Genomic DNA, 27,353 nt, shown 5'->3' on the forward strand with positions numbered 1-27,353 from the left:
GATGACTATTGTGTCTGTTTGACCTCTCCCAAATGTCTGTATCGGCAATAAAAAGAAAAAGTTTCCAATTTAAATAGCTAGAGAATAAAAACAATTTGCCAGTAATGGGAAAAAACCTACAGCACCTGGTGTTCCCATATGGTCTCCCACCAAGTACTAACCAGGCCCAACACTGCTTAGTTTCCAAGATCAGACGAGATTAGGCATATCCAATGTGGTATGGCTGTAGGTGAGATACAGGCACTTTTTTGCCCTCTTCTACTTCTATAACCAGGTAAGTTAATAAAAAAGTTTCCTAACTGTTTTGGCTTACTGAAAAAAATCATGTGTTGGTAATGTAAAAAGACCTACATGACATGATATAAGCAGGTGGTCTCAAATTAATCTGCTAAAGAGGCTCAACACTGTTTAGCTGCCAAAAGCAGTTGGAATTGGGCCGAAACAGTGTGGTAAGTTTTTAGGTGATGGCTATTGTGTCTGTTTGACCTATTCCAAATGTCTGTATCGGCAATAAAAAGAAAAAGTTTCCAATTTAAATAGCTAGAGAATCAAAACAATTTGCCAGTAATGGGAAAAAACCTACAGCACCTGGTGTTCCCATGTGGTCTCCCACCTAAGTACTAACCAGGCCCAACACTGCTTAGCTTCCAAGATCAGACAAGATTGGGCGTATCCAATGTGGTATGGCTGTAGGTGAGATACAGGCACTTTTTTGCCCTCTTCTACTTCTATAACCAGGTAAGTTAATAAAAAAGTTTCCTAACTGTATTGGCTTACTGAAAAAAATCATGTGTTGGTAATGTAAAAAGACCTACATGACATGATATAAGCAGGTGGTCTCAAATTAATCTACTAAAGAGGCTCAACACTGTTTAGCTGCCAAAAGCAGTTGGAATTGGGCCGAAACAGTGTGGTAAGTCTTTAGGTGATGACTATTGTGTCTGTTTGACCTCTCCCAAATGTCTGTATCGGCAATAAAAAGAAAAAGTTTCCAATTTAAATAGCTAGAGAATCAAAACAATTTGCCAGTAATGGGAAAAAACCTACAGCACCTGGTGTTCCCATATGGTCTCCCACCCAAGTACTAACCAGGCCCAACACTGCTTAGCTTCCAAGATCAGACGAGATTGGGCGTATCCAATGTGGTATGGCTGTAGGTGAGATACAGGCACTTTTTTGCCCTCTTCTACTTCTATAACCAGGTAAGTTAATAAAAAAGTTTCCTAACTGTTTTGGCTTACTGAAAAAAATCATGTGTTGGTAATGTAAAAAGACCTACATGACATGATATAAGCAGGTGGTCTCAAATTAATCTACTAAAGAGGCTCAACACTGTTTAGCTGCCAAAAGCAGTTGGAATTGGGCCGAAACAGTGTGGTAAGTCTTTAGGTGATGACTATTGTGTCTGTTTGACCTCTCCCAAATGTCTGTATCGGCAATAAAAAGAAAAAGTTTCCAATTAAAATAGCTAGAGAATAAAAACAATTTGCCAGTAATGGGAAAAAACCTACAGCACCTGGTGTTCCCATATGGTCTCCCACCCAAGTACTAACCAGGCCCAACACTTCTTAGCTTCCACGATCAGACGAGATTAGGCATATCCAATGTGGTATGGCTGTAGGTGAGATACAGGCACTATTTTGCCCTCTTCTACTTCTATAACCAGGTAAGTTAATAAAAAAGTTTCCTAACTGTTTTGGCTTACGGAACAAAAATCATGTGTTGGTAATGTAAAAAGACCTACATGACATGATATAAGCAGGTGGTCTCAAATTAATCTACTAAAGAGGCTCAACACTGTTTAGCTGCCAAAAGCAGTTGGAATTGGGCCTAAACAGTGTGGTAAGTTTTTAGGTGATGGCTATTGTGTCTGTTTGACCTCTTCCAAATGTCTGTACTGGCAATAAAAAAAAGTTTCCAATTTAAATAGCTAGAGAATAAAAACAATTTGCCAGTAATGGAAAAAATCCTACAGCACCGGGTGTTCCCATGTGGTCTCCCACCCAAGTACTAACCAGGCCCAACACTGCTTAGCTTCCAAGAACAGACGAGAATGGGCGTATCCAATGTGGTATGGCTGTAGGTGAAATACGAGCACTTTTTTGCCCTCTTCTACTTCTATAACCAGGTAAGCTAATAAAAAAGTTTCCTAACAGTTTTGGCTTACTGAAAAAAATCATGTGTTGGTAATGTAAAAAGACCTACAGGACATGATATAAGCAGGTGGTCTCAAATTAATCTACTAAAGAGGCTCAACACTGTTTAGCTGCCAAAAGCAGTTGGAATTGGGCCTAAACAGTGTGGTAAGTTTTTAGGTGATGGCTATTGTGTCTGTTTGACCTCTTCCAAATGTCTGTACTGGCAATAAAAAAAAGTTTCCAATTTAAATAGCTAGAGAATAAAAACAATTTGCCAGTAATGGAAAAAATCCTACAGCACCGGGTGTCCCAATGTGGTCTCCCACCCAAGTACTAACCAGGCCCAACACTGCTTAGCTTCCAAGATCAGACGAGATTGGGCGTAGCCAATGTGGTATGGCTGTAGGTGAGATACAGGCACTTTTTTGCCCTCTTCTACTTCTATAACCAGGTAAGTTAATAAAAAAGTTTCCTAACTGTATTGGCTTACTGAAAAAAATCATGTGTTGCTAATGTAAAAAGACCTACATGACATGATATAAGCAGGTGGTCTCAAATTAATCTACTAAAGAGGCTCAACACTGTTTAGCTGCCAAAAGCAGTTGGAATTGGGCCGAAACAGTGTGGTAAGTCTTTAGGTGATGACTATTGTGTCTGTTTGACCTCTCCCAAATGTCTGTATCGGCAATAAAAAGAAAAAGTTTCCAATTTAAATAGCTAGAGAATAAAAACAATTTGCCAGTAATGGGAAAAAACCTACAGCACCTGGTGTTCCCATATGGTCTCCCACCAAGTACTAACCAGGCCCAACACTGCTTAGTTTCCAAGATCAGACGAGATTAGGCATATCCAATGTGGTATGGCTGTAGGTGAGATACAGGCACTTTTTTGCCCTCTTCTACTTCTATAACCAGGTAAGTTAATAAAAAAGTTTCCTAACTGTTTTGGCTTACTGAAAAAAATCATGTGTTGGTAATGTAAAAAGACCTACATGACATGATATAAGCAGGTGGTCTCAAATTAATCTACTAAAGAGGCTCAACACTGTTTAGCTGCCAAAAGCAGTTGGAATTGGGCCGAAACAGTGTGGTAAGTTTTTAGGTGATGGCTATTGTGTCTGTTTGACCTCTTCCAAATGTCTGTATCGGCAATAAAAAGAAAAAGTTTCCAATTTAAATAGCTAGAGAATCAAAACAATTTGCCAGTAATGGGAAAAAACCTACAGCACCTGGTGTTCCAATGTGGTCTCCCACCTAAGTACTAACCAGGCCCAACACTGCTTAGCTTCCAAGATCAGACAAGATTGGGCGTATCCAATGTGGTATGGCTGTAGGTGAGATACAGGCACTTTTTTGCCCTCTTCTACTTCTATAACCAGGTAAGTTAATAAAAAAGTTTCCTAACTGTATTGGCTTACTGAAAAAAATCATGTGTTGGTAATGTAAAAAGACCTACATGACATGATATAAGCAGGTGGTCTCAAATTAATCTACTAAAGAGGCTCAACACTGTTTAGCTGCCAAAAGCAGTTGGAATTGGGCCGAAACAGTGTGGTAAGTCTTTAGGTGATGACTATTGTGTCTGTTTGACCTCTCCCAAATGTCTGTATCGGCAATAAAAAGAAAAAGTTTCCAATTTAAATAGCTAGAGAATAAAAAAATTTGCCAGTAATGGGAAAAAACCTACAGCACCTGGTGTTCCCATATGGTCTCCCACCCAAGTACTAACCAGGCCCAACACTGCTTAGCTTCCAAGATCAGACGAGATTAGGCATATCCAATGTGGTATGGCTGTAGGTGAGATACAGGCACTTTTTTGCCCTGTTCTACTTCTATAACCAGGTAAGTTAATAAAAAAGTTTCCTAACTGTTTTGGCTTACTGAAAAAAATCATGTGTTGGTAATGTAAAAAGACCTACATGACATGATATAAGCAGGTGGTCTCAAATTAATCTACTAAAGAGGCTCAACACTGTTTAGCTGCCAAAAGCAGTTGGAATTGGGCCGAAACAGTGTGGTAAGTCTTTAGGTGATGACTATTGTGTCTGTTTGACCTCTCCCAAATGTCTGTATCGGCAATAAAAAGAAAAAGTTTCCAATTAAAATAGCTAGAGAATAAAAACAATTTGCCAGTAATGGGAAAAAACCTACAGCACCTGGTGTTCCCATATGGTCTCCCACCCAAGTACTAACCAGGCCCAACACTTCTTAGCTTCCACGATCAGACGAGATTAGGCATATCCAATGTGGTATGGCTGTAGGTGAGATACAGGCACTATTTTGCCCTCTTCTACTTCTATAACCAGGTAAGTTAATAAAAAAGTTTCCTAACTGTTTTGGCTTACGGAACAAAAATCATGTGTTGGTAATGTAAAAAGACCTACATGACATGATATAAGCAGGTGGTCTCAAATTAATCTACTAAAGAGGCTCAACACTGTTTAGCTGCCAAAAGCAGTTGGAATTGGGCCTAAACAGTGTGGTAAGTTTTTAGGTGATGGCTATTGTGTCTGTTTGACCTCTTCCAAATGTCTGTACTGGCAATAAAAAAAAGTTTCCAATTTAAATAGCTAGAGAATAAAAACAATTTGCCAGTAATGGAAAAAATCCTACAGCACCGGGTGTTCCCATGTGGTCTCCCACCCAAGTACTAACCAGGCCCAACACTGCTTAGCTTCCAAGAACAGACGAGAATGGGCGTATCCAATGTGGTATGGCTGTAGGTGAAATACGAGCACTTTTTTGCCCTCTTCTACTTCTATAACCAGGTAAGCTAATAAAAAAGTTTCCTAACAGTTTTGGCTTACTGAAAAAAATCATGTGTTGGTAATGTAAAAAGACCTACAGGACATGATATAAGCAGGTGGTCTCAAATTAATCTACTAAAGAGGCTCAACACTGTTTAGCTGCCAAAAGCAGTTGGAATTGGGCCTAAACAGTGTGGTAAGTTTTTAGGTGATGGCTATTGTGTCTGTTTGACCTCTTCCAAATGTCTGTACTGGCAATAAAAAAAAGTTTCCAATTTAAATAGCTAGAGAATAAAAACAATTTGCCAGTAATGGAAAAAATCCTACAGCACCGGGTGTCCCAATGTGGTCTCCCACCCAAGTACTAACCAGGCCCAACACTGCTTAGCTTCCAAGATCAGACGAGATTGGGCGTAGCCAATGTGGTATGGCTGTAGGTGAGATACAGGCACTTTTTTGCCCTCTTCTACTTCTATAACCAGGTAAGTTAATAAAAAAGTTTCCTAACTGTATTGGCTTACTGAAAAAAATCATGTGTTGCTAATGTAAAAAGACCTACATGACATGATATAAGCAGGTGGTCTCAAATTAATCTACTAAAGAGGCTCAACACTGTTTAGCTGCCAAAAGCAGTTGGAATTGGGCCGAAACAGTGTGGTAAGTCTTTAGGTGATGACTATTGTGTCTGTTTGACCTCTCCCAAATGTCTGTATCGGCAATAAAAAGAAAAAGTTTCCAATTTAAATAGCTAGAGAATAAAAACAATTTGCCAGTAATGGGAAAAAACCTACAGCACCTGGTGTTCCCATATGGTCTCCCACCAAGTACTAACCAGGCCCAACACTGCTTAGTTTCCAAGATCAGACGAGATTAGGCATATCCAATGTGGTATGGCTGTAGGTGAGATACAGGCACTTTTTTGCCCTCTTCTACTTCTATAACCAGGTAAGTTAATAAAAAAGTTTCCTAACTGTTTTGGCTTACTGAAAAAAATCATGTGTTGGTAATGTAAAAAGACCTACATGACATGATATAAGCAGGTGGTCTCAAATTAATCTACTAAAGAGGCTCAACACTGTTTAGCTGCCAAAAGCAGTTGGAATTGGGCCGAAACAGTGTGGTAAGTTTTTAGGTGATGGCTATTGTGTCTGTTTGACCTCTTCCAAATGTCTGTATCGGCAATAAAAAGAAAAAGTTTCCAATTTAAATAGCTAGAGAATCAAAACAATTTGCCAGTAATGGGAAAAAACCTACAGCACCTGGTGTTCCAATGTGGTCTCCCACCTAAGTACTAACCAGGCCCAACACTGCTTAGCTTCCAAGATCAGACAAGATTGGGCGTATCCAATGTGGTATGGCTGTAGGTGAGATACAGGCACTTTTTTGCCCTCTTCTACTTCTATAACCAGGTAAGTTAATAAAAAAGTTTCCTAACTGTATTGGCTTACTGAAAAAAATCATGTGTTGGTAATGTAAAAAGACCTACATGACATGATATAAGCAGGTGGTCTCAAATTAATCTACTAAAGAGGCTCAACACTGTTTAGCTGCCAAAAGCAGTTGGAATTGGGCCGAAACAGTGTGGTAAGTCTTTAGGTGATGACTATTGTGTCTGTTTGACCTCTCCCAAATGTCTGTATCGGCAATAAAAAGAAAAAGTTTCCAATTTAAATAGCTAGAGAATAAAAAAATTTGCCAGTAATGGGAAAAAACCTACAGCACCTGGTGTTCCCATATGGTCTCCCACCCAAGTACTAACCAGGCCCAACACTGCTTAGCTTCCAAGATCAGACGAGATTAGGCATATCCAATGTGGTATGGCTGTAGGTGAGATACAGGCACTTTTTTGCCCTGTTCTACTTCTATAACCAGGTAAGTTAATAAAAAAGTTTCCTAACTGTTTTGGCTTACTGAAAAAAATCATGTGTTGGTAATGTAAAAAGACCTACATGACATGATATAAGCAGGTGGTCTCAAATTAATCTACTAAAGAGGCTCAACACTGTTTAGCTGCCAAAAGCAGTTGGAATTGGGCCGAAACAGTGTGGTAAGTCTTTAGGTGATGACTATTGTGTCTGTTTGACCTCTCCCAAATGTCTGTATCGGCAATAAAAAGAAAAAGTTTCCAATTTAAATAGCTAGAGAATAAAAACAATTTGCCAGTAATGGGAAAAAACCTACAGCACCTGGTGTTCCCATATGGTCTCCCACCCAAGTACTAACCAGGCCCAACACTGCTTAGCTTCCAAGATCAGATAAGATTGGGCGTATCCAATGTGGTATGGCTGTAGGTGAGATACAGGCACTTTTTTGCCCTCTTCTACTTCTATAACCAGGTAAGTTATTAAAAAAGTTTCCTAACTGTATTGGCTTACTGAAAAAAATCATGTGTTGGTAATGTAAAAAGACCTACATGACATGATATAAGCAGGTGGTCTCAAATTAATCTACTAAAGAGGCTCAACACTGTTTAGCTGCCAAAAGCAGTTGGAATTGGGCCGAAACAGTGTGGTAAGTCTTTAGGTGATGACTATTGTGTCTGTTTGACCTCTCCCAAATGTCTGTATCGGCAATAAAAAGAAAAAGTTTCCAATTTAAATAGCTAGAGAATAAAAACAATTTGCCAGTAATGGGAAAAAACCTACAGCACCTGTTGTTCCCATATGGTCTCCCACCCAAGTACTAACCAGGCCCAACACTGCTTTGCTTCCAAGATCAGACGAGATTAGGCATATCCAATGTGGTATGGCTGTAGCTGAGATACAGGCACTTTTTTGCCCTCTTCTACTTCTATAACCAGGTAAGTTAATAAAAAAGTTTCCTAACTGTTTTGGCTTACTGAAAAAAATCATGTGTTGGTAATGTAAAAAGACCTACATGACATGATATAAGCAGGTGGTCTCAAATTAATCTACTAAAGAGGCTCAACACTGTTTAGCTGCCAAAAGCAGTTGGAATTGGGCCGAAACAGTGTGGTAAGTCTTTAGGTGATGACTATTGTGTCTGTTTGACCTCTCCCAAATGTCTGTATCAGCAATAAAAAGAAAAAGTTTCCAATTTAAATAGCTAGAGAATAAAAACAAATTGCCAGTAATGGGAAAAAACCTACAGCACCTGGTGTTCCCATATGGTCTCCCACCCAAGTACTAACCAGGCCTAACACCGCTTAGCTTCCAAGATCAGACGAGATTGGGCGTATCCAATGTGGTATGGCTGTAGGTGAGATATAGGCACTATTTTGCCCTCTTCTACTTCTATAACCAGGTAAGCTAATAAAAATGTTTCCTAACTGTTTTGGCTTACTGAAAAAAATCATGTGTTGGTAATGTAAAAAGACCTACAGGACATGATATAAGCAGGTGGTCTCAAATTAATCTACTAAAGAGGCTCAACACTGTTTAGCTGCCAAAAGCAGTTGGAATTGGGCCTAAACAGTGTGGTAAGTTTTTAGGTGATGGCTATTGTGTCTGTTTGACCTCTTCCAAATGTCTGTACTGGCAATAAAAAAAAGTTTCCAATTTAAATAGCTAGAGAATAAAAACAATTTGCCAGTAATGGAAAAAATCCTACAGCACTGGGTGTTCCCATGTGGTCTCCCACCCAAGTACTAACCAGGCCCAACACTGCTTAGCTTCCAAGAACAGACGAGATTGGGCGTATCCAATGTGGTATGGCTGTAGGTGAAATACAAGCACTTTTTTGCCCTCTTCTACTTCTATAACCAGGTAAGCTAATAAAAAAGTTTCCTAACAGTTTTGGCTTACTGAAAAAAATCATGTGTTGGTAATGTAAAAAGACCTACAGGACATGATATAAGCAGGTGGTCTCAAATTAATCTACTAAAGAGGCTCAACACTGTTTAGCTGCCAAAAGCAGTTGGAATTGGGCTGAAACAGTGTGGTAAGTTTTTAGGTGATGGCTATTGTGTCTGTTTGACCTCTTCCAAATGTCTGTATCAGCAATAAAAAGAAAAAGTTTTAATTTAAATAGCTAGAGAATCAAAACAATTTGCCAGTAATGGGAAAAAACCTACAGCACCTGGTGTTCCCATGTGGTCTCCCACCTAAGTACTAACCAGGCCCAACACTGCTTAGCTTCCAAGATCAGACGAGATTGAGCGTATCCAATGTGGTATGGCTGTAGGTGAGATACAGGCACTTTTTTGCCCTCTTCTACTTCTATAACCAGGTAAGTTAATAAAAAAGTTTCCTAACTGTATTGGCTTACTGAAAAAAATCATGTGTTGGTAATGTAAAAAGACCTACATGACATGATATAAGCAGGTGGTCTCAAATTAATCTACTAAAGAGGCTCAACACTGTTTAGCTGCCAAAAGCAGTTGGAATTGGGCCTAAACAGTGTGGTAAGTTTTTAGGTGATGGCTATTGTGTCTGTTTGACCTCTTTTAAATGTCTGTACTGGCAATAAAAAAAAGTTTCCAATTTAAATAGCTAGAGAATAAAAACAATTTGCCAGTAATGGAAAAAATCCTACAGCACCAGGTGTTCCAATATGGTCTCCCACCCAAGTACTAACCAGGCCCAACACTGCTTAGCTTCCAAGATCAGACGAGATTGGGCGTATCCAATGTGGTATGGCTGTAGGTGAGATACAGGCACTTTTTGCCCTCTTCTACTTCTATAACCAGGTAAGTTAATAAAAAAGTTTCCTAACTGTATTGGCTTACTGAAAAAAATCATGTGTTGGTAATGTAAAAAGACCTCCATGACATGATATAAGCAGGTGGTCTCAAATTAATCTACTAAAGTGGCTCAACACTGTTTAGCTGCCAAAAGCAGTTGGAATTGGGCCGAAACAGTGTGGTAAGTGTTTAGTTGATGACTATTGTGTCTGTTTGACCTCTCCCAAATGTCTGTATCGGCAATAAAAAGAAAAAGTTTCCAATTTAAATAGCTAGAGAATCAAAACAATTTGCCAGTAATGGGAAAAAACCTACAGCACCTGGTGTTCCAATGTGGTCTCCCACCTAAGTACTAACCAGGCCCAACACTGCTTAGCTTCCAAGATCAGACAAGATTGGGCATATCCAATGTGGTATGGCTGTAGGTGAGATACAGGCACTTTTTTGCCCTCTTCTACTTCTATAACCAGGTAAGTTAATAAAAAAGTTTCCTAACTGTATTGGCTTACTGAAAAAAATCATGTGTTGGTAATGTAAAAAGACCTACATGACATGATATAAGCAGGTGGTCTCAAATTAATCTACTAAAGAGGCTCAACACTGTTTAGCTGCCAAAAGCAGTTGGAATTGGGCCGAAACAGTGTGGTAAGTCTTTAGGTGATGACTATTGTGTCTGTTTGACCTCTCCCAAATGTCTGTATCGGCAATAAAAAGAAAAAGTTTCCAATTTAAATAGCTAGAGAATAAAAAAATTTGCCAGTAATGGGAAAAAACCTACAGCACCTGGTGTTCCCATATGGTCTCCCACCCAAGTACTAACCAGGCCCAACACTGCTTAGCTTCCAAGATCAGACGAGATTAGGCATATCCAATGTGGTATGGCTGTAGGTGAGATACAGGCACTTTTTTGCCCTGTTCTACTTCTATAACCAGGTAAGTTAATAAAAAAGTTTCCTAACTGTTTTGGCTTACTGAAAAAAATCATGTGTTGGTAATGTAAAAAGACCTACATGACATGATATAAGCAGGTGGTCTCAAATTAATCTACTAAAGAGGCTCAACACTGTTTAGCTGCCAAAAGCAGTTGGAATTGGGCCGAAACAGTGTGGTAAGTCTTTAGGTGATGACTATTGTGTCTGTTTGACCTCTCCCAAATGTCTGTATCGGCAATAAAAAGAAAAAGTTTCCAATTAAAATAGCTAGAGAATAAAAACAATTTGCCAGTAATGGGAAAAAACCTACAGCACCTGGTGTTCCCATATGGTCTCCCACCCAAGTACTAACCAGGCCCAACACTTCTTAGCTTCCACGATCAGACGAGATTAGGCATATCCAATGTGGTATGGCTGTAGGTGAGATACAGGCACTATTTTGCCCTCTTCTACTTCTATAACCAGGTAAGTTAATAAAAAAGTTTCCTAACTGTTTTGGCTTACGGAACAAAAATCATGTGTTGGTAATGTAAAAAGACCTACATGACATGATATAAGCAGGTGGTCTCAAATTAATCTACTAAAGAGGCTCAACACTGTTTAGCTGCCAAAAGCAGTTGGAATTGGGCCTAAACAGTGTGGTAAGTTTTTAGGTGATGGCTATTGTGTCTGTTTGACCTCTTCCAAATGTCTGTACTGGCAATAAAAAAAAGTTTCCAATTTAAATAGCTAGAGAATAAAAACAATTTGCCAGTAATGGAAAAAATCCTACAGCACCGGGTGTTCCCATGTGGTCTCCCACCCAAGTACTAACCAGGCCCAACACTGCTTAGCTTCCAAGAACAGACGAGAATGGGCGTATCCAATGTGGTATGGCTGTAGGTGAAATACGAGCACTTTTTTGCCCTCTTCTACTTCTATAACCAGGTAAGCTAATAAAAAAGTTTCCTAACAGTTTTGGCTTACTGAAAAAAATCATGTGTTGGTAATGTAAAAAGACCTACAGGACATGATATAAGCAGGTGGTCTCAAATTAATCTACTAAAGAGGCTCAACACTGTTTAGCTGCCAAAAGCAGTTGGAATTGGGCCTAAACAGTGTGGTAAGTTTTTAGGTGATGGCTATTGTGTCTGTTTGACCTCTTCCAAATGTCTGTACTGGCAATAAAAAAAAGTTTCCAATTTAAATAGCTAGAGAATAAAAACAATTTGCCAGTAATGGAAAAAATCCTACAGCACCGGGTGTCCCAATGTGGTCTCCCACCCAAGTACTAACCAGGCCCAACACTGCTTAGCTTCCAAGATCAGACGAGATTGGGCGTAGCCAATGTGGTATGGCTGTAGGTGAGATACAGGCACTTTTTTGCCCTCTTCTACTTCTATAACCAGGTAAGTTAATAAAAAAGTTTCCTAACTGTATTGGCTTACTGAAAAAAATCATGTGTTGCTAATGTAAAAAGACCTACATGACATGATATAAGCAGGTGGTCTCAAATTAATCTACTAAAGAGGCTCAACACTGTTTAGCTGCCAAAAGCAGTTGGAATTGGGCCGAAACAGTGTGGTAAGTCTTTAGGTGATGACTATTGTGTCTGTTTGACCTCTCCCAAATGTCTGTATCGGCAATAAAAAGAAAAAGTTTCCAATTTAAATAGCTAGAGAATAAAAACAATTTGCCAGTAATGGGAAAAAACCTACAGCACCTGGTGTTCCCATATGGTCTCCCACCAAGTACTAACCAGGCCCAACACTGCTTAGTTTCCAAGATCAGACGAGATTAGGCATATCCAATGTGGTATGGCTGTAGGTGAGATACAGGCACTTTTTTGCCCTCTTCTACTTCTATAACCAGGTAAGTTAATAAAAAAGTTTCCTAACTGTTTTGGCTTACTGAAAAAAATCATGTGTTGGTAATGTAAAAAGACCTACATGACATGATATAAGCAGGTGGTCTCAAATTAATCTACTAAAGAGGCTCAACACTGTTTAGCTGCCAAAAGCAGTTGGAATTGGGCCGAAACAGTGTGGTAAGTTTTTAGGTGATGGCTATTGTGTCTGTTTGACCTCTTCCAAATGTCTGTATCGGCAATAAAAAGAAAAAGTTTCCAATTTAAATAGCTAGAGAATCAAAACAATTTGCCAGTAATGGGAAAAAACCTACAGCACCTGGTGTTCCAATGTGGTCTCCCACCTAAGTACTAACCAGGCCCAACACTGCTTAGCTTCCAAGATCAGACAAGATTGGGCGTATCCAATGTGGTATGGCTGTAGGTGAGATACAGGCACTTTTTTGCCCTCTTCTACTTCTATAACCAGGTAAGTTAATAAAAAAGTTTCCTAACTGTATTGGCTTACTGAAAAAAATCATGTGTTGGTAATGTAAAAAGACCTACATGACATGATATAAGCAGGTGGTCTCAAATTAATCTACTAAAGAGGCTCAACACTGTTTAGCTGCCAAAAGCAGTTGGAATTGGGCCGAAACAGTGTGGTAAGTCTTTAGGTGATGACTATTGTGTCTGTTTGACCTCTCCCAAATGTCTGTATCGGCAATAAAAAGAAAAAGTTTCCAATTTAAATAGCTAGAGAATAAAAAAATTTGCCAGTAATGGGAAAAAACCTACAGCACCTGGTGTTCCCATATGGTCTCCCACCCAAGTACTAACCAGGCCCAACACTGCTTAGCTTCCAAGATCAGACGAGATTAGGCATATCCAATGTGGTATGGCTGTAGGTGAGATACAGGCACTTTTTTGCCCTGTTCTACTTCTATAACCAGGTAAGTTAATAAAAAAGTTTCCTAACTGTTTTGGCTTACTGAAAAAAATCATGTGTTGGTAATGTAAAAAGACCTACATGACATGATATAAGCAGGTGGTCTCAAATTAATCTACTAAAGAGGCTCAACACTGTTTAGCTGCCAAAAGCAGTTGGAATTGGGCCGAAACAGTGTGGTAAGTCTTTAGGTGATGACTATTGTGTCTGTTTGACCTCTCCCAAATGTCTGTATCGGCAATAAAAAGAAAAAGTTTCCAATTTAAATAGCTAGAGAATAAAAACAATTTGCCAGTAATGGGAAAAAACCTACAGCACCTGGTGTTCCCATATGGTCTCCCACCCAAGTACTAACCAGGCCCAACACTGCTTAGCTTCCAAGATCAGATAAGATTGGGCGTATCCAATGTGGTATGGCTGTAGGTGAGATACAGGCACTTTTTTGCCCTCTTCTACTTCTATAACCAGGTAAGTTATTAAAAAAGTTTCCTAACTGTATTGGCTTACTGAAAAAAATCATGTGTTGGTAATGTAAAAAGACCTACATGACATGATATAAGCAGGTGGTCTCAAATTAATCTACTAAAGAGGCTCAACACTGTTTAGCTGCCAAAAGCAGTTGGAATTGGGCCGAAACAGTGTGGTAAGTCTTTAGGTGATGACTATTGTGTCTGTTTGACCTCTCCCAAATGTCTGTATCGGCAATAAAAAGAAAAAGTTTCCAATTTAAATAGCTAGAGAATAAAAACAATTTGCCAGTAATGGGAAAAAACCTACAGCACCTGTTGTTCCCATATGGTCTCCCACCCAAGTACTAACCAGGCCCAACACTGCTTTGCTTCCAAGATCAGACGAGATTAGGCATATCCAATGTGGTATGGCTGTAGCTGAGATACAGGCACTTTTTTGCCCTCTTCTACTTCTATAACCAGGTAAGTTAATAAAAAAGTTTCCTAACTGTTTTGGCTTACTGAAAAAAATCATGTGTTGGTAATGTAAAAAGACCTACATGACATGATATAAGCAGGTGGTCTCAAATTAATCTACTAAAGAGGCTCAACACTGTTTAGCTGCCAAAAGCAGTTGGAATTGGGCCGAAACAGTGTGGTAAGTCTTTAGGTGATGACTATTGTGTCTGTTTGACCTCTCCCAAATGTCTGTATCAGCAATAAAAAGAAAAAGTTTCCAATTTAAATAGCTAGAGAATAAAAACAAATTGCCAGTAATGGGAAAAAACCTACAGCACCTGGTGTTCCCATATGGTCTCCCACCCAAGTACTAACCAGGCCTAACACCGCTTAGCTTCCAAGATCAGACGAGATTGGGCGTATCCAATGTGGTATGGCTGTAGGTGAGATATAGGCACTATTTTGCCCTCTTCTACTTCTATAACCAGGTAAGCTAATAAAAATGTTTCCTAACTGTTTTGGCTTACTGAAAAAAATCATGTGTTGGTAATGTAAAAAGACCTACAGGACATGATATAAGCAGGTGGTCTCAAATTAATCTACTAAAGAGGCTCAACACTGTTTAGCTGCCAAAAGCAGTTGGAATTGGGCCTAAACAGTGTGGTAAGTTTTTAGGTGATGGCTATTGTGTCTGTTTGACCTCTTCCAAATGTCTGTACTGGCAATAAAAAAAAGTTTCCAATTTAAATAGCTAGAGAATAAAAACAATTTGCCAGTAATGGAAAAAATCCTACAGCACTGGGTGTTCCCATGTGGTCTCCCACCCAAGTACTAACCAGGCCCAACACTGCTTAGCTTCCAAGAACAGACGAGATTGGGCGTATCCAATGTGGTATGGCTGTAGGTGAAATACAAGCACTTTTTTGCCCTCTTCTACTTCTATAACCAGGTAAGCTAATAAAAAAGTTTCCTAACAGTTTTGGCTTACTGAAAAAAATCATGTGTTGGTAATGTAAAAAGACCTACAGGACATGATATAAGCAGGTGGTCTCAAATTAATCTACTAAAGAGGCTCAACACTGTTTAGCTGCCAAAAGCAGTTGGAATTGGGCTGAAACAGTGTGGTAAGTTTTTAGGTGATGGCTATTGTGTCTGTTTGACCTCTTCCAAATGTCTGTATCAGCAATAAAAAGAAAAAGTTTTAATTTAAATAGCTAGAGAATCAAAACAATTTGCCAGTAATGGGAAAAAACCTACAGCACCTGGTGTTCCCATGTGGTCTCCCACCTAAGTACTAACCAGGCCCAACACTGCTTAGCTTCCAAGATCAGACGAGATTGAGCGTATCCAATGTGGTATGGCTGTAGGTGAGATACAGGCACTTTTTTGCCCTCTTCTACTTCTATAACCAGGTAAGTTAATAAAAAAGTTTCCTAACTGTATTGGCTTACTGAAAAAAATCATGTGTTGGTAATGTAAAAAGACCTACATGACATGATATAAGCAGGTGGTCTCAAATTAATCTACTAAAGAGGCTCAACACTGTTTAGCTGCCAAAAGCAGTTGGAATTGGGCCTAAACAGTGTGGTAAGTTTTTAGGTGATGGCTATTGTGTCTGTTTGACCTCTTTTAAATGTCTGTACTGGCAATAAAAAAAAGTTTCCAATTTAAATAGCTAGAGAATAAAAACAATTTGCCAGTAATGGAAAAAATCCTACAGCACCAGGTGTTCCAATATGGTCTCCCACCCAAGTACTAACCAGGCCCAACACTGCTTAGCTTCCAAGATCAGACGAGATTGGGCGTATCCAATGTGGTATGGCTGTAGGTGAGATACAGGCACTTTTTGCCCTCTTCTACTTCTATAACCAGGTAAGTTAATAAAAAAGTTTCCTAACTGTATTGGCTTACTGAAAAAAATCATGTGTTGGTAATGTAAAAAGACCTCCATGACATGATATAAGCAGGTGGTCTCAAATTAATCTACTAAAGTGGCTCAACACTGTTTAGCTGCCAAAAGCAGTTGGAATTGGGCCGAAACAGTGTGGTAAGTGTTTAGTTGATGACTATTGTGTCTGTTTGACCTCTCCCAAATGTCTGTATCGGCAATAAAAAGAAAAAGTTTCCAATTTAAATAGCTAGAGAATAAAAACAATTTGCCAGTAATGGGAAAAAACCTACAACACCTGGTGTTCCCATATGGTCTCCCACCTAAGTACTAACCAGGCCCAACACTGCTTAGCTTCCAAGATCAGACGAGATTGGGCGTATCCAATGTGGTATGGCTGTAGGTGTGATACAGGCACTATTTTGCCCTCTTCTACTTCTATAACCAGGTAAGCTAATAAAAAAGTTTCCTAACAGTTTTGGCTTACTGAAAAAAATCATGTGTTGGTAAAGTAAAAAGACCTACAGGACATGATATAAGCAGGTGGTCTCAATTTAATCTACTAAAGAGGCTCAACACTGTTTAGCTGCCAAAAGCAGTTGGAATTGGGCCGAAACAGTGTGGTAAGTTTTAGGTGATGGCTATTGTGTCTGTTTGACCTCTTCCAAATGTCTGTACTGGCAATAAAAAATTTTTTCCAATTTAAATAGCTAGAGAATCAAAACAATTTGCCAGTAATGGGAAAAAACCTACAGCACCTGGTGTTCCCATGTCGTCTCCCACCTAAGTACTAACCAGGCCCAACACTGCTTAGCTTCCAAGATCAGACGAGATTAAGTGTATCCAATGTGGTATGGCTGTAGGTGAGATACAGGCACTTTTTTGCCCTCTTCTACTTCTATAACCAGGTAAGTTAATAAAAAAGTTTCCTAACTGTATTGGCTTACTGAAAAAAATCATGTGTTGGTAATGTAAAAAGACCTACATGACATGATATAAGCAGGTGGTCTCAAATTAATCTACTAAAGAGGCTCAACACTGTTTAGCTGCCAAAAGCAGTTGGAATTGGGCCGAAACAGTGTGGTAAGTCTTTAGGTGATGACTATTGTGTCTGTTTGACCTCTCCCAAATGTCTGTATCGGCAATAAAAAGAAAAAGTTTCCAATTAAAATAGCTAGAGAATAAAAACAATTTTCCAGTAATGGGAAAAAACCTACAGCACCTGGTGTTCCCATATGGTCTCCCACCCAAGTACTAACCAGGCCCAACACTTCTTAGCTTCCACGATCAAACGAGATTAGGCATATCCAATGTGGTATGGCTGTAGGTGAGATACAGGCACTATTTTGCCCTCTTCTACTTCTATAACCAGGTAAGTTAATAAAAAGGTTTCCTAACTGTTTTGGCTTACGGAACAAAAATCATGTGTTAGTAATGTAAAAAGACCTACATGACATGATATAAGCAGGTGGTCTCAAATTAATCTACTAAAGAGGCTCAACACTGTTTAGCTGCCAAAAGCAGTTGGAATTGGGCCTAAACAGTGTGGTAAGTTTTTAGGTGATGGCTATTGTGTCTGTTTGACCACTTCCAAATGTCTGTACTGGCAATAAAAAAAAGTTTCCAATTTAAATAGCTAGAGAATAAAAACAATTTGCCAGTAATGGAAAAAATCCTACAGCACCGGGTGTTCCCATGTGGTCTCCCACCCAAGTACTAACCAGGCCCAACACTGCTTAGCTTCCAAGAACAGACGAGATTGGGCGTATCCAATGTGGTATGGCTGTAGGTGAAATGCAAGCACTTTTTTGCCCTCTTCTACTTCTATAACCAGGTAAGCTAATAAAAAAGTTTCCTAACAGTTTTGGCTTACTGAAAAAAATCATGTGTTGGTAATGTAAAAAGACCTACAGGACATGATATAAGCAGGTGGTCTCAAATTAATCTACTAAAGAGGCTCAACACTGTTTAGCTGCCAAAAGCAGTTGGACTTGGGCCGAAACAGTGTGGTAAGTTTTTAGGTGATGGCTATTGTGTCTGTTTGACCTCTTCCAAATGTCTGTATCGGCAATAAAAAGAAAAAGTTTCCAATTTAAATAGCTAGAGAATCAAAACAATTTGCCAGTAATGGGAAAAAACCTACAGCACCTGGTGTTCCCATGTGGTCTCCCACCTAAGTACTAACCAGGCCCAACACTGCTTAGCTTCCAAGATCAGACGAGATTGGGCGTATCCAATGTGGTATGGCTGTAGGTGAGATACAGGCACTTTTTTGCCCTCTTCTACTTCTATAACCAGGTAAGTTAATAAAAAAGTTTCCTAACTGTATTGGCTTACTGAAAAAAATCATGTGTTGGTAATGTAAAAAGACCTACATGACATGATATAAGCAGGTGGTCTCAAATTAATCTACTAAAGAGGCTCAACACTGTTTAGCTGCCAAAAGCAGTTGGAATTGGGCCGAAACAGTGTGGTAAGTCTTTAGGTGATGACTATTGTGTCTGTTTGACCTCTCCCAAATGTCTGTATCGGCAATAAAAAGAAAAAGTTTCCAATTTAAATAGCTAGAGAATAAAAACAATTTGCCAGTAATATTAAAAAAACCTACAGCACCTGGTGTTCCCATATGGTCTCCCACCCAAGTACTAACCAGGCCCAACACTGCTTAGCTTCCAAGATCAGACGAGATTAGGCATATATAATGTGGTATGGCTGTAGGTGAGATACAGGCACTTTTTTGCCCTCTTCTACTTCTATAACCAGGTAAGTTAATAAAAAAGTTTCCTAACTGTTTTGGCTTACTGAAAAAAATCATGTGTTGGTAATGTAAAAAGACCTACATGACATGATATAAGCAGGTGGTCTCAAATTAATCTACTAAAGAGGCTCAACACTGTTTAGCTGCCAAAAGCAGTTGGAATTGGGCCGAAACAGTGTGGTAAGTCTTTTGGTGATGACTATTGTGTCTGTTTGACCTCTCCCAAATGTCTGTATCGGCAATAAAAAGAAAAAGTTTCCAATTTAAATAGCTAGAGAATAAAAACAATTTGCCAGTAATGGGAAAAAACCTACAGCACCTGGTGTTCCCATATGGTCTCCCACCCAAGTACTAACCAGGCCCAACACTGCTTAGCTTCCAAGATCAGATAAGATTGGTCGTATCCAATGTGGCATGGCTGTAGGTGAGATACAGGCAATTTTTTGCCCTCTTCTACTTCTATAACCATGTAAGTTAATAAAAAAGTTTCCTAACTGTATTGGCTTACTGAAAAAAATCATGTGTTGGTAATGTAAAAAGACCTACATGACATGATATAAGCAGGTGGTCTCAAATTAATCTACTAAAGAGGCTCAACACTGTTTAGCTGCCAAAAGCAGTTGGAATTGGGCCGAAACAGTGTGGTAAGTCTTTAGGTGATGACTATTGTGTCTGTTTGACCTCTCCCAAATGTCTGTATCGGCAATAAAAAGAAAAAGTTTCCAATTTAAATAGCTAGAGAATAAAAACAATTTGCCAGTAATGGGAAAAAACCTACAGCACCTGGTGTTCCCATATGGTCTCCCACCCAAGTACTAACCAGGCCCAACACTGCTTAGCTTCCAAGATCAGACGAGATTAGGCATATCCAATGTGGTATGGCTGTAGGTGAGATACAGGCACTTTTTTGCCCTGTTCTACTTCTATAACCAGGTAAGTTAATAAAAAAGTTTCCTAACTGTTTTGGCTTACTGAAAAAAATCATGTGTTGGTAATGTAAAAAGACCTACATGACATGATATAAGCAGTTGGTCTCAAATTAATCTACTAAAGAGGCTCAACACTGTTTAGCTGCCAAAAGCAGTTGGAATTGGGCCGAAACAGTGTGGTAAGTCTTTAGGTGATGACTATTGTGTCTGTTTGACCTCTCCCAAATGTCTGTATCGGCAATAAAAAGAAAAAGTTTCCAATTTAAATAGCTAGAGAATAAAAACAATTTGCCAGTAATGGGAAAAAGCCTAGAGCACCTGGTGTTCCCATGTGGTCTCCCACCCAAGTACTAACCAGGCCCAACACTGCTTAGCTTCCAAGATCAGATAAGATTGGGCGTATCCAATGTGGTATGGCTGTAGGTGAGATACAGGCACTTTTTTGCCCTCTTCTACTTCTATAACCAGGTAAGTTATTAAAAAAGTTTCCTAACTGTATTGGCTTACTGAAAAAAATCATGTGTTGGTAATGTAAAAAGACCTACATGACATGATATAAGCAGGTGGTCTCAAATTAATCTACTAAAGAGGCTCAACACTGTTTAGCTGCCAAAAGCAGTTGGAATTGGGCCGAAACAGTGTGGTAAGTCTTTAGGTGATGACTATTGTGTCTGTTTGACCTCTCCCAAATGTCTGTATCGGCAATAAAAAGAAAAAGTTTCCAATTTAAATAGCTAGAGAATAAAAACAATTTGCCAGTAATGGGAAAAAACCTACAGCACCTGTTGTTCCCATATGGTCTCCCACCTAAGTACTAACCAGGCCCAACACTGCTTTGCTTCCAAGATCAGACGAGATTAGGCATATCCAATGTGGTATGGCTGTAGCTGAGATACAGGCACTTTTTTGCCCTCTTCTACTTCTATAACCAGGTAAGTTAATAAAAAAGTTTCCTAACTGTTTTGGCTTACTGAAAAAAATCATGTGTTGGTAATGTAAAAAGACCTACATGACATGATATAAGCAGGTGGTCTCAAATTAATCTACTAAAGAGGCTCAACACTGTTTAGCTGCCAAAAGCAGTTGGAATTGGGCCGAAACAGTGTGGTAAGTCTTTAGGTGATGACTATTGTGTCTGTTTGACCTCTCCCAAATGTCTGTATCAGCAATAAAAAGAAAAAGTTTCCAATTTAAATAGCTAGAGAATAAAAACAAATTGCCAGTAATGGGAAAAAACCTACAGCACCTGGTGTTCCCATATGGTCTCCCACCCAAGTACTAACCAGGCCTAACACCGCTTAGCTTCCAAGATCAGACGAGATTGGGCGTATCCAATGTGGTATGGCTGTAGGTGAGATACAGGCACTATTTTGCCCTCTTCTACTTCTATAACCAGGTAAGCTAATAAAAATGTTTCCTAACTGTTTTGGCTTACTGAAAAAAATCATGTGTTGGTAATGTAAAAAGACCTACAGGACATGATATAAGCAGGTGGTCTCAAATTAATCTACTAAAGAGGCTCAACACTGTTTAGCTGCCAAAAGCAGTTGGAATTGGGCCTAAACAGTGTGGTAAGTTTTTAGGTGATGGCTATTGTGTCTGTTTGACCTCTTCCAAATGTCTGTACTGGCAATAAAAAAAAGTTTCCAATTTAAATAGCTAGAGAATAAAAACAATTTGCCAGTAATGGAAAAAATCCTACAGCACTGGGTGTTCCCATGTGGTCTCCCACCCAAGTACTAACCAGGCCCAACACTGCTTAGCTTCCAAGAACAGACGAGATTGGGCGTATCCAATGTGGTATGGCTGTAGGTGAAATGCAAGCACTTTTTTGCCCTCTTCTACTTCTATAACCAGGTAAGCTAATAAAAAAGTTTCCTAACAGTTTTGGCTTACTGAAAAAAATCATGTGTTGGTAATGTAAAAAGACCTACAGGACATGATATAAGCAGGTGGTCTCAAATTAATCTACTAAAGAGGCTCAACACTGTTTAGCTGCCAAAAGCAGTTGGACTTGGGCCGAAACAGTGTGGTAAGTTTTTAGGTGATGGCTATTGTGTCTGTTTGACCTCTTCCAAATGTCTGTATCGGCAATAAAAAGAAAAAGTTTCCAATTTAAATAGCTAGAGAATCAAAACAATTTGCCAGTAATGGGAAAAAACCTACAGCACCTGGTGTTCCCATGTGGTCTCCCACCTAAGTACTAACCAGGCCCAACACTGCTTAGCTTCCAAGATCAGACGAGATTGGGCGTATCCAATGTGGTATGGCTGTAGGTGAGATACAGGCACTTTTTTGCCCTCTTCTACTTCTATAACCAGGTAAGTTAATAAAAAAGTTTCCTAACTGTATTGGCTTACTGAAAAAAATCATGTGTTGGTAATGTAAAAAGACCTACATGACATGATATAAGCAGGTGGTCTCAAATTAATCTACTAAAGAGGCTCAACACTGTTTAGCTGCCAAAAGCAGTTGGAATTGGGCCGAAACAGTGTGGTAAGTCTTTAGGTGATGACTATTGTGTCTGTTTGACCTCTCCCAAATGTCTGTATCGGCAATAAAAAGAAAAAGTTTCCAATTTAAATAGCTAGAGAATAAAAACAATTTGCCAGTAATATTAAAAAAACCTACAGCACCTGGTGTTCCCATATGGTCTCCCACCCAAGTACTAACCAGGCCCAACACTGCTTAGCTTCCAAGATCAGACGAGATTAGGCATATATAATGTGGTATGGCTGTAGGTGAGATACAGGCACTTTTTTGCCCTCTTCTACTTCTATAACCAGGTAAGTTAATAAAAAAGTTTCCTAACTGTTTTGGCTTACTGAAAAAAATCATGTGTTGGTAATGTAAAAAGACCTACATGACATGATATAAGCAGGTGGTCTCAAATTAATCTACTAAAGAGGCTCAACACTGTTTAGCTGCCAAAAGCAGTTGGAATTGGGCCGAAACAGTGTGGTAAGTCTTTTGGTGATGACTATTGTGTCTGTTTGACCTCTCCCAAATGTCTGTATCGGCAATAAAAAGAAAAAGTTTCCAATTTAAATAGCTAGAGAATAAAAACAATTTGCCAGTAATGGGAAAAAACCTACAGCACCTGGTGTTCCCATATGGTCTCCCACCCAAGTACTAACCAGGCCCAACACTGCTTAGCTTCCAAGATCAGATAAGATTGGTCGTATCCAATGTGGTATGGCTGTAGGTGAGATACAGGCAATTTTTTGCCCTCTTCTACTTCTATAACCATGTAAGTTAATAAAAAAGTTTCCTAACTGTATTGGCTTACTGAAAAAAATCATGTGTTGGTAATGTAAAAAGACCTACATGACATGATATAAGCAGGTGGTCTCAAATTAATCTACTAAAGAGGCTCAACACTGTTTAGCTGCCAAAAGCAGTTGGAATTGGGCCGAAACAGTGTGGTAAGTCTTTAGGTGATGACTATTGTGTCTGTTTGACCTCTCCCAAATGTCTGTATCGGCAATAAAAAGAAAAAGTTTCCAATTTAAATAGCTAGAGAATAAAAACAATTTGCCAGTAATGGGAAAAAACCTACAGCACCTGGTGTTCCCATATGGTCTCCCACCCAAGTACTAACCAGGCCCAACACTGCTTAGCTTCCAAGATCAGACGAGATTAGGCATATCCAATGTGGTATGGCTGTAGGTGAGATACAGGCACTTTTTTGCCCTGTTCTACTTCTATAACCAGGTAAGTTAATAAAAAAGTTTCCTAACTGTTTTGGCTTACTGAAAAAAATCATGTGTTGGTAATGTAAAAAGACCTACATGACATGATATAAGCAGGTGGTCTCAAATTAATCTACTAAAGAGGCTCAACACTGTTTAGCTGCCAAAAGCAGTTGGAATTGGGCCGAAACAGTGTGGTAAGTCTTTAGGTGATGACTATTGTGTCTGTTTGACCTCTCCCAAATGTCTGTATCGGCAATAAAAAGAAAAAGTTTCCAATTTAAATAGCTAGAGAATAAAAACAATTTGCCAGTAATGGGAAAAAGCCTAGAGCACCTGGTGTTCCCATGTGGTCTCCCACCCAAGTACTAACCAGGCCCAACACTGCTTAGCTTCCAAGATCAGATAAGATTGGGCGTATCCAATGTGGTATGGCTGTAGGTGAGATACAGGCACTTTTTTGCCCTCTTCTACTTCTATAACCAGGTAAGTTATTAAAAAAGTTTCCTAACTGTATTGGCTTACTGAAAAAAATCATGTGTTGGTAATGTAAAAAGACCTACATGACATGATATAAGCAGGTGGTCTCAAATTAATCTACTAAAGAGGCTCAACACTGTTTAGCTGCCAAAAGCAGTTGGAATTGGGCCGAAACAGTGTGGTAAGTCTTTAGGTGATGACTATTGTGTCTGTTTGACCTCTCCCAAATGTCTGTATCGGCAATAAAAAGAAAAAGTTTCCAATTTAAATAGCTAGAGAATAAAAACAATTTGCCAGTAATGGGAAAAAACCTACAGCACCTGTTGTTCCCATATGGTCTCCCACCCAAGTACTAACCAGGCCCAACACTGCTTTGCTTCCAAGATCAGACGAGATTAGGCATATCCAATGTGGTATGGCTGTAGCTGAGATACAGGCACTTTTTTGCCCTCTTCTACTTCTATAACCAGGTAAGTTAATAAAAAAGTTTCCTAACTGTTTTGGCTTACTGAAAAAAATCATGTGTTGGTAATGTAAAAAGACCTACATGACATGATATAAGCAGGTGGTCTCAAATTAATCTACTAAAGAGGCTCAACACTGTTTAGCTGCCAAAAGCAGTTGGAATTGGGCCGAAACAGTGTGGTAAGTCTTTAGGTGATGACTATTGTGTCTGTTTGACCTCTCCCAAATGTCTGTATCAGCAATAAAAAGAAAAAGTTTCCAATTTAAATAGCTAGAGAATAAAAACAAATTGCCAGTAATGGGAAAAAACCTACAGCACCTGGTGTTCCCATATGGTCTCCCACCCAAGTACTAACCAGGCCTAACACCGCTTAGCTTCCAAGATCAGACGAGATTGGGCGTATCCAATGTGGTATGGCTGTAGGTGAGATACAGGCACTATTTTGCCCTCTTCTACTTCTATAACCAGGTAAGCTAATAAAAATGTTTCCTAACTGTTTTGGCTTACTGAAAAAAATCATGTGTTGGTAATGTAAAAAGACCTACAGGACATGATATAAGCAGGTGGTCTCAAATTAATCTACTAAAGAGGCTCAACACTGTTTAGCTGCCAAAAGCAGTTGGAATTGGGCCTAAACAGTGTGGTAAGTTTTTAGGTGATGGCTATTGTGTCTGTTTGACCTCTTCCAAATGTCTGTACTGGCAATAAAAAAAAGTTTCCAATTTAAATAGCTAGAGAATAAAAACAATTTGCCAGTAATGGAAAAAATCCTACAGCACTGGGTGTTCCCATGTGGTCTCCCACCCAAGTACTAACCAGGCCCAACACTGCTTAGCTTCCAAGAACAGACGAGATTGGGCGTATCCAATGTGGTATGGCTGTAGGTGAAATACAAGCACTTTTTTGCCCTCTTCTACTTCTATAACCAGGTAAGCTAATAAAAAAGTTTCCTAACAGTTTTGGCTTACTGAAAAAAATCATGTGTTGGTAATGTAAAAAGACCTACAGGACATGATATAAGCAGGTGGTCTCAAATTAATCTACTAAAGAGGCTCAACACTGTTTAGCTGCCAAAAGCAGTTGGAATTGGGCTGAAACAGTGTGGTAAGTTTTTAGGTGATGGCTATTGTGTCTGTTTGACCTCTTCCAAATGTCTGTATCAGCAATAAAAAGAAAAAGTTTTCAATTTAAATAGCTAGAGAATCAAAACAATTTGCCAGTAATGGGAAAAAAACCTACAGCACCTGGTGTTCCCATGTGGTCTCCCACCTAAGTACTAACCAGGCCCAACACTGCTTAGCTTCCAAGATCAGACGAGATTGAGCGTATCCAATGTGGTATGGCTGTAGGTGAGATACAGGCACTTTTTTGCCCTCTTCTACTTCTATAACCAGGTAAGTTAATAAAAAAGTTTCCTAACTGTATTGGCTTACTGAAAAAAATCATGTGTTGGTAATGTAAAAAGACCTACATGACATGATATAAGCAGGTGGTCTCAAATTAATCTACTAAAGAGGCTCAACACTGTTTAGCTGCCAAAAGCAGTTGGAATTGGGCCTAAACAGTGTGGTAAGTTTTTAGGTGATGGCTATTGTGTCTGTTTGACCTCTTTTAAATGTCTGTACTGGCAATAAAAAAAAGTTTCCAATTTAAATAGCTAGAGAATAAAAACAATTTGCCAGTAATGGAAAAAATCCTACAGCACCAGGTGTTCCAATATGGTCTCCCACCCAAGTACTAACCAGGCCCAACACTGCTTAGCTTCCAAGATCAGACGAGATTGGGCGTATCCAATGTGGTATGGCTGTAGGTGAGATACAGGCACTTTTTGCCCTCTTCTACTTCTATAACCAGGTAAGTTAATAAAAAAGTTTCCTAACTGTATTGGCTTACTGAAAAAAATCATGTGTTGGTAATGTAAAAAGACCTACATGACATGATATAAGCAGGTGGTCTCAAATTAATCTACTAAAGAGGCTCAACACTGTTTAGCTGCCAAAAGCAGTTGGAATTGGGCCGAAACAGTGTGGTAAGTCTTTAGGTGATGACTATTGTGTCTGTTTGACCTCTCCCAAATGTCTGTATCGGCAATAAAAAGAAAAAGTTTCCAATTTAAATAGCTAGAGAATAAAAACAATTTGCCAGTAATGGGAAAAAACCTACAGCACCTGTTGTTCCCATATGGTCTCCCACCCAAGTACTAACCAGGCCCAACACTGCTTTGCTTCCAAGATCAGACGAGATTAGGCATATCCAATGTGGTATGGCTGTAGCTGAGATACAGGCACTTTTTTGCCCTCTTCTACTTCTATAACCAGGTAAGTTAATAAAAAAGTTTCCTAACTGTTTTGGCTTACTGAAAAAAATCATGTGTTGGTAATGTAAAAAGACCTACATGACATGATATAAGCAGGTGGTCTCAAATTAATCTACTAAAGAGGCTCAACACTGTTTAGCTGCCAAAAGCAGTTGGAATTGGGCCGAAACAGTGTGGTAAGTCTTTAGGTGATGACTATTGTGTCTGTTTGACCTCTCCCAAATGTCTGTATCAGCAATAAAAAGAAAAAGTTTCCAATTTAAATAGCTAGAGAATAAAAACAAATTGCCAGTAATGGGAAAAAACCTACAGCACCTGGTGTTCCCATATGGTCTCCCACCCAAGTACTAACCAGGCCTAACACCGCTTAGCTTCCAAGATCAGACGAGATTGGGCGTATCCAATGTGGTATGGCTGTAGGTGAGATACAGGCACTATTTTGCCCTCTTCTACTTCTATAACCAGGTAAGCTAATAAAAATGTTTCCTAACTGTTTTGGCTTACTGAAAAAAATCATGTGTTGGTAATGTAAAAAGACCTACAGGACATGATATAAGCAGGTGGTCTCAAATTAATCTACTAAAGAGGCTCAACACTGTTTAGCTGCCAAAAGCAGTTGGAATTGGGCCTAAACAGTGTGGTAAGTTTTTAGGTGATGGCTATTGTGTCTGTTTGACCTCTTC

The 27,353-nt window shown here is 39.2% G+C and overlaps 50 non-coding genes and 9 pseudogenes across 50 annotated transcripts; all 59 read right to left on the bottom strand.

Annotated features, from left to right (window-relative positions):
* Positions 1 to 113: 113 nt before the first annotated feature.
* LOC146034328 (5S ribosomal RNA) lies at positions 114 to 231 on the bottom strand. The gene has a single exon (XR_014459734.1). It is a non-coding gene; the product is annotated as a 5S ribosomal RNA (ribosomal RNA).
* Positions 232 to 576: 345 nt separating this feature from the next.
* On the bottom strand, positions 577 to 695 carry LOC146032390 (5S ribosomal RNA). The gene has a single exon (XR_014457828.1). It is a non-coding gene; the product is annotated as a 5S ribosomal RNA (ribosomal RNA).
* Positions 696 to 1,040: 345 nt separating this feature from the next.
* Positions 1,041 to 1,159, bottom strand: LOC146030701 (5S ribosomal RNA). Its single transcript, XR_014456192.1, has one exon. It is a non-coding gene; the product is annotated as a 5S ribosomal RNA (ribosomal RNA).
* Positions 1,160 to 1,504: 345 nt separating this feature from the next.
* On the bottom strand, positions 1,505 to 1,623 carry LOC146028162 (5S ribosomal RNA; annotated as a pseudogene).
* A 343-nt stretch (positions 1,624 to 1,966) lies between these two features.
* Positions 1,967 to 2,085, bottom strand: LOC146027449 (5S ribosomal RNA). The gene has a single exon (XR_014454850.1). It is a non-coding gene; the product is annotated as a 5S ribosomal RNA (ribosomal RNA).
* Positions 2,086 to 2,427: 342 nt separating this feature from the next.
* On the bottom strand, positions 2,428 to 2,546 carry LOC146027664 (5S ribosomal RNA). The gene has a single exon (XR_014455054.1). It is a non-coding gene; the product is annotated as a 5S ribosomal RNA (ribosomal RNA).
* A 345-nt stretch (positions 2,547 to 2,891) lies between these two features.
* LOC146034329 (5S ribosomal RNA) lies at positions 2,892 to 3,009 on the bottom strand. Its single transcript, XR_014459736.1, has one exon. It is a non-coding gene; the product is annotated as a 5S ribosomal RNA (ribosomal RNA).
* A 345-nt stretch (positions 3,010 to 3,354) lies between these two features.
* LOC146033775 (5S ribosomal RNA) lies at positions 3,355 to 3,473 on the bottom strand. The gene has a single exon (XR_014459183.1). It is a non-coding gene; the product is annotated as a 5S ribosomal RNA (ribosomal RNA).
* Positions 3,474 to 3,817: 344 nt separating this feature from the next.
* On the bottom strand, positions 3,818 to 3,936 carry LOC146032894 (5S ribosomal RNA). Its single transcript, XR_014458307.1, has one exon. It is a non-coding gene; the product is annotated as a 5S ribosomal RNA (ribosomal RNA).
* Positions 3,937 to 4,281: 345 nt separating this feature from the next.
* LOC146028163 (5S ribosomal RNA) lies at positions 4,282 to 4,400 on the bottom strand (annotated as a pseudogene).
* Positions 4,401 to 4,743: 343 nt separating this feature from the next.
* On the bottom strand, positions 4,744 to 4,862 carry LOC146027450 (5S ribosomal RNA). The gene has a single exon (XR_014454851.1). It is a non-coding gene; the product is annotated as a 5S ribosomal RNA (ribosomal RNA).
* Positions 4,863 to 5,204: 342 nt separating this feature from the next.
* Positions 5,205 to 5,323, bottom strand: LOC146027667 (5S ribosomal RNA). The gene has a single exon (XR_014455056.1). It is a non-coding gene; the product is annotated as a 5S ribosomal RNA (ribosomal RNA).
* Positions 5,324 to 5,668: 345 nt separating this feature from the next.
* Positions 5,669 to 5,786, bottom strand: LOC146034330 (5S ribosomal RNA). Its single transcript, XR_014459737.1, has one exon. It is a non-coding gene; the product is annotated as a 5S ribosomal RNA (ribosomal RNA).
* A 345-nt stretch (positions 5,787 to 6,131) lies between these two features.
* Positions 6,132 to 6,250, bottom strand: LOC146033777 (5S ribosomal RNA). Its single transcript, XR_014459186.1, has one exon. It is a non-coding gene; the product is annotated as a 5S ribosomal RNA (ribosomal RNA).
* Positions 6,251 to 6,594: 344 nt separating this feature from the next.
* Positions 6,595 to 6,713, bottom strand: LOC146032895 (5S ribosomal RNA). Its single transcript, XR_014458308.1, has one exon. It is a non-coding gene; the product is annotated as a 5S ribosomal RNA (ribosomal RNA).
* A 345-nt stretch (positions 6,714 to 7,058) lies between these two features.
* LOC146031851 (5S ribosomal RNA) lies at positions 7,059 to 7,177 on the bottom strand. Its single transcript, XR_014457304.1, has one exon. It is a non-coding gene; the product is annotated as a 5S ribosomal RNA (ribosomal RNA).
* Positions 7,178 to 7,522: 345 nt separating this feature from the next.
* On the bottom strand, positions 7,523 to 7,641 carry LOC146027896 (5S ribosomal RNA; annotated as a pseudogene).
* A 345-nt stretch (positions 7,642 to 7,986) lies between these two features.
* LOC146033243 (5S ribosomal RNA) lies at positions 7,987 to 8,105 on the bottom strand. The gene has a single exon (XR_014458652.1). It is a non-coding gene; the product is annotated as a 5S ribosomal RNA (ribosomal RNA).
* Positions 8,106 to 8,447: 342 nt separating this feature from the next.
* Positions 8,448 to 8,566, bottom strand: LOC146027353 (5S ribosomal RNA). The gene has a single exon (XR_014454756.1). It is a non-coding gene; the product is annotated as a 5S ribosomal RNA (ribosomal RNA).
* Positions 8,567 to 8,910: 344 nt separating this feature from the next.
* On the bottom strand, positions 8,911 to 9,029 carry LOC146031522 (5S ribosomal RNA). The gene has a single exon (XR_014456987.1). It is a non-coding gene; the product is annotated as a 5S ribosomal RNA (ribosomal RNA).
* Positions 9,030 to 9,371: 342 nt separating this feature from the next.
* Positions 9,372 to 9,490, bottom strand: LOC146033422 (5S ribosomal RNA). Its single transcript, XR_014458831.1, has one exon. It is a non-coding gene; the product is annotated as a 5S ribosomal RNA (ribosomal RNA).
* Positions 9,491 to 9,834: 344 nt separating this feature from the next.
* On the bottom strand, positions 9,835 to 9,953 carry LOC146034585 (5S ribosomal RNA). The gene has a single exon (XR_014459990.1). It is a non-coding gene; the product is annotated as a 5S ribosomal RNA (ribosomal RNA).
* A 344-nt stretch (positions 9,954 to 10,297) lies between these two features.
* On the bottom strand, positions 10,298 to 10,416 carry LOC146032896 (5S ribosomal RNA). Its single transcript, XR_014458309.1, has one exon. It is a non-coding gene; the product is annotated as a 5S ribosomal RNA (ribosomal RNA).
* Positions 10,417 to 10,761: 345 nt separating this feature from the next.
* Positions 10,762 to 10,880, bottom strand: LOC146028164 (5S ribosomal RNA; annotated as a pseudogene).
* Positions 10,881 to 11,223: 343 nt separating this feature from the next.
* LOC146027451 (5S ribosomal RNA) lies at positions 11,224 to 11,342 on the bottom strand. The gene has a single exon (XR_014454852.1). It is a non-coding gene; the product is annotated as a 5S ribosomal RNA (ribosomal RNA).
* A 342-nt stretch (positions 11,343 to 11,684) lies between these two features.
* LOC146027668 (5S ribosomal RNA) lies at positions 11,685 to 11,803 on the bottom strand. The gene has a single exon (XR_014455057.1). It is a non-coding gene; the product is annotated as a 5S ribosomal RNA (ribosomal RNA).
* A 345-nt stretch (positions 11,804 to 12,148) lies between these two features.
* On the bottom strand, positions 12,149 to 12,266 carry LOC146034331 (5S ribosomal RNA). The gene has a single exon (XR_014459738.1). It is a non-coding gene; the product is annotated as a 5S ribosomal RNA (ribosomal RNA).
* A 345-nt stretch (positions 12,267 to 12,611) lies between these two features.
* LOC146033778 (5S ribosomal RNA) lies at positions 12,612 to 12,730 on the bottom strand. Its single transcript, XR_014459187.1, has one exon. It is a non-coding gene; the product is annotated as a 5S ribosomal RNA (ribosomal RNA).
* A 344-nt stretch (positions 12,731 to 13,074) lies between these two features.
* On the bottom strand, positions 13,075 to 13,193 carry LOC146032897 (5S ribosomal RNA). The gene has a single exon (XR_014458310.1). It is a non-coding gene; the product is annotated as a 5S ribosomal RNA (ribosomal RNA).
* A 345-nt stretch (positions 13,194 to 13,538) lies between these two features.
* Positions 13,539 to 13,657, bottom strand: LOC146031852 (5S ribosomal RNA). Its single transcript, XR_014457305.1, has one exon. It is a non-coding gene; the product is annotated as a 5S ribosomal RNA (ribosomal RNA).
* A 345-nt stretch (positions 13,658 to 14,002) lies between these two features.
* LOC146027897 (5S ribosomal RNA) lies at positions 14,003 to 14,121 on the bottom strand (annotated as a pseudogene).
* A 345-nt stretch (positions 14,122 to 14,466) lies between these two features.
* On the bottom strand, positions 14,467 to 14,585 carry LOC146033244 (5S ribosomal RNA). The gene has a single exon (XR_014458653.1). It is a non-coding gene; the product is annotated as a 5S ribosomal RNA (ribosomal RNA).
* Positions 14,586 to 14,927: 342 nt separating this feature from the next.
* Positions 14,928 to 15,046, bottom strand: LOC146027354 (5S ribosomal RNA). Its single transcript, XR_014454757.1, has one exon. It is a non-coding gene; the product is annotated as a 5S ribosomal RNA (ribosomal RNA).
* Positions 15,047 to 15,390: 344 nt separating this feature from the next.
* On the bottom strand, positions 15,391 to 15,509 carry LOC146031523 (5S ribosomal RNA). The gene has a single exon (XR_014456988.1). It is a non-coding gene; the product is annotated as a 5S ribosomal RNA (ribosomal RNA).
* A 342-nt stretch (positions 15,510 to 15,851) lies between these two features.
* Positions 15,852 to 15,970, bottom strand: LOC146033423 (5S ribosomal RNA). Its single transcript, XR_014458833.1, has one exon. It is a non-coding gene; the product is annotated as a 5S ribosomal RNA (ribosomal RNA).
* A 344-nt stretch (positions 15,971 to 16,314) lies between these two features.
* LOC146032046 (5S ribosomal RNA) lies at positions 16,315 to 16,433 on the bottom strand. The gene has a single exon (XR_014457494.1). It is a non-coding gene; the product is annotated as a 5S ribosomal RNA (ribosomal RNA).
* A 341-nt stretch (positions 16,434 to 16,774) lies between these two features.
* On the bottom strand, positions 16,775 to 16,893 carry LOC146034508 (5S ribosomal RNA). Its single transcript, XR_014459913.1, has one exon. It is a non-coding gene; the product is annotated as a 5S ribosomal RNA (ribosomal RNA).
* Positions 16,894 to 17,238: 345 nt separating this feature from the next.
* LOC146028335 (5S ribosomal RNA) lies at positions 17,239 to 17,357 on the bottom strand (annotated as a pseudogene).
* Positions 17,358 to 17,700: 343 nt separating this feature from the next.
* Positions 17,701 to 17,819, bottom strand: LOC146033571 (5S ribosomal RNA). Its single transcript, XR_014458980.1, has one exon. It is a non-coding gene; the product is annotated as a 5S ribosomal RNA (ribosomal RNA).
* Positions 17,820 to 18,164: 345 nt separating this feature from the next.
* On the bottom strand, positions 18,165 to 18,283 carry LOC146030626 (5S ribosomal RNA). Its single transcript, XR_014456115.1, has one exon. It is a non-coding gene; the product is annotated as a 5S ribosomal RNA (ribosomal RNA).
* A 346-nt stretch (positions 18,284 to 18,629) lies between these two features.
* Positions 18,630 to 18,748, bottom strand: LOC146034696 (5S ribosomal RNA). Its single transcript, XR_014460100.1, has one exon. It is a non-coding gene; the product is annotated as a 5S ribosomal RNA (ribosomal RNA).
* A 345-nt stretch (positions 18,749 to 19,093) lies between these two features.
* Positions 19,094 to 19,212, bottom strand: LOC146034734 (5S ribosomal RNA). The gene has a single exon (XR_014460137.1). It is a non-coding gene; the product is annotated as a 5S ribosomal RNA (ribosomal RNA).
* Positions 19,213 to 19,557: 345 nt separating this feature from the next.
* Positions 19,558 to 19,676, bottom strand: LOC146032898 (5S ribosomal RNA). The gene has a single exon (XR_014458311.1). It is a non-coding gene; the product is annotated as a 5S ribosomal RNA (ribosomal RNA).
* Positions 19,677 to 20,021: 345 nt separating this feature from the next.
* On the bottom strand, positions 20,022 to 20,140 carry LOC146034930 (5S ribosomal RNA). Its single transcript, XR_014460333.1, has one exon. It is a non-coding gene; the product is annotated as a 5S ribosomal RNA (ribosomal RNA).
* Positions 20,141 to 20,485: 345 nt separating this feature from the next.
* On the bottom strand, positions 20,486 to 20,604 carry LOC146028194 (5S ribosomal RNA; annotated as a pseudogene).
* A 345-nt stretch (positions 20,605 to 20,949) lies between these two features.
* On the bottom strand, positions 20,950 to 21,068 carry LOC146033245 (5S ribosomal RNA). Its single transcript, XR_014458654.1, has one exon. It is a non-coding gene; the product is annotated as a 5S ribosomal RNA (ribosomal RNA).
* A 342-nt stretch (positions 21,069 to 21,410) lies between these two features.
* On the bottom strand, positions 21,411 to 21,529 carry LOC146027355 (5S ribosomal RNA). The gene has a single exon (XR_014454758.1). It is a non-coding gene; the product is annotated as a 5S ribosomal RNA (ribosomal RNA).
* Positions 21,530 to 21,874: 345 nt separating this feature from the next.
* Positions 21,875 to 21,993, bottom strand: LOC146030627 (5S ribosomal RNA). Its single transcript, XR_014456116.1, has one exon. It is a non-coding gene; the product is annotated as a 5S ribosomal RNA (ribosomal RNA).
* Positions 21,994 to 22,339: 346 nt separating this feature from the next.
* Positions 22,340 to 22,458, bottom strand: LOC146034697 (5S ribosomal RNA). The gene has a single exon (XR_014460101.1). It is a non-coding gene; the product is annotated as a 5S ribosomal RNA (ribosomal RNA).
* Positions 22,459 to 22,803: 345 nt separating this feature from the next.
* On the bottom strand, positions 22,804 to 22,922 carry LOC146033834 (5S ribosomal RNA). Its single transcript, XR_014459243.1, has one exon. It is a non-coding gene; the product is annotated as a 5S ribosomal RNA (ribosomal RNA).
* Positions 22,923 to 23,267: 345 nt separating this feature from the next.
* On the bottom strand, positions 23,268 to 23,386 carry LOC146032901 (5S ribosomal RNA). The gene has a single exon (XR_014458313.1). It is a non-coding gene; the product is annotated as a 5S ribosomal RNA (ribosomal RNA).
* Positions 23,387 to 23,731: 345 nt separating this feature from the next.
* Positions 23,732 to 23,850, bottom strand: LOC146034931 (5S ribosomal RNA). The gene has a single exon (XR_014460334.1). It is a non-coding gene; the product is annotated as a 5S ribosomal RNA (ribosomal RNA).
* A 345-nt stretch (positions 23,851 to 24,195) lies between these two features.
* On the bottom strand, positions 24,196 to 24,314 carry LOC146027898 (5S ribosomal RNA; annotated as a pseudogene).
* Positions 24,315 to 24,659: 345 nt separating this feature from the next.
* On the bottom strand, positions 24,660 to 24,778 carry LOC146033246 (5S ribosomal RNA). The gene has a single exon (XR_014458655.1). It is a non-coding gene; the product is annotated as a 5S ribosomal RNA (ribosomal RNA).
* A 342-nt stretch (positions 24,779 to 25,120) lies between these two features.
* Positions 25,121 to 25,239, bottom strand: LOC146027356 (5S ribosomal RNA). Its single transcript, XR_014454759.1, has one exon. It is a non-coding gene; the product is annotated as a 5S ribosomal RNA (ribosomal RNA).
* Positions 25,240 to 25,585: 346 nt separating this feature from the next.
* On the bottom strand, positions 25,586 to 25,704 carry LOC146031524 (5S ribosomal RNA). The gene has a single exon (XR_014456989.1). It is a non-coding gene; the product is annotated as a 5S ribosomal RNA (ribosomal RNA).
* A 342-nt stretch (positions 25,705 to 26,046) lies between these two features.
* On the bottom strand, positions 26,047 to 26,165 carry LOC146033424 (5S ribosomal RNA). Its single transcript, XR_014458834.1, has one exon. It is a non-coding gene; the product is annotated as a 5S ribosomal RNA (ribosomal RNA).
* A 344-nt stretch (positions 26,166 to 26,509) lies between these two features.
* LOC146027899 (5S ribosomal RNA) lies at positions 26,510 to 26,628 on the bottom strand (annotated as a pseudogene).
* Positions 26,629 to 26,973: 345 nt separating this feature from the next.
* Positions 26,974 to 27,092, bottom strand: LOC146033247 (5S ribosomal RNA). The gene has a single exon (XR_014458657.1). It is a non-coding gene; the product is annotated as a 5S ribosomal RNA (ribosomal RNA).
* Positions 27,093 to 27,353: the final 261 nt, after the last annotated feature.

Source organism: Crinia signifera, chromosome 8, assembly GCF_055691185.1.
Source record: "Crinia signifera chromosome 8, ASM5569118v1, whole genome shotgun sequence".
Classification (NCBI taxonomy): Eukaryota; Metazoa; Chordata; class Amphibia; order Anura; family Myobatrachidae; genus Crinia; species Crinia signifera.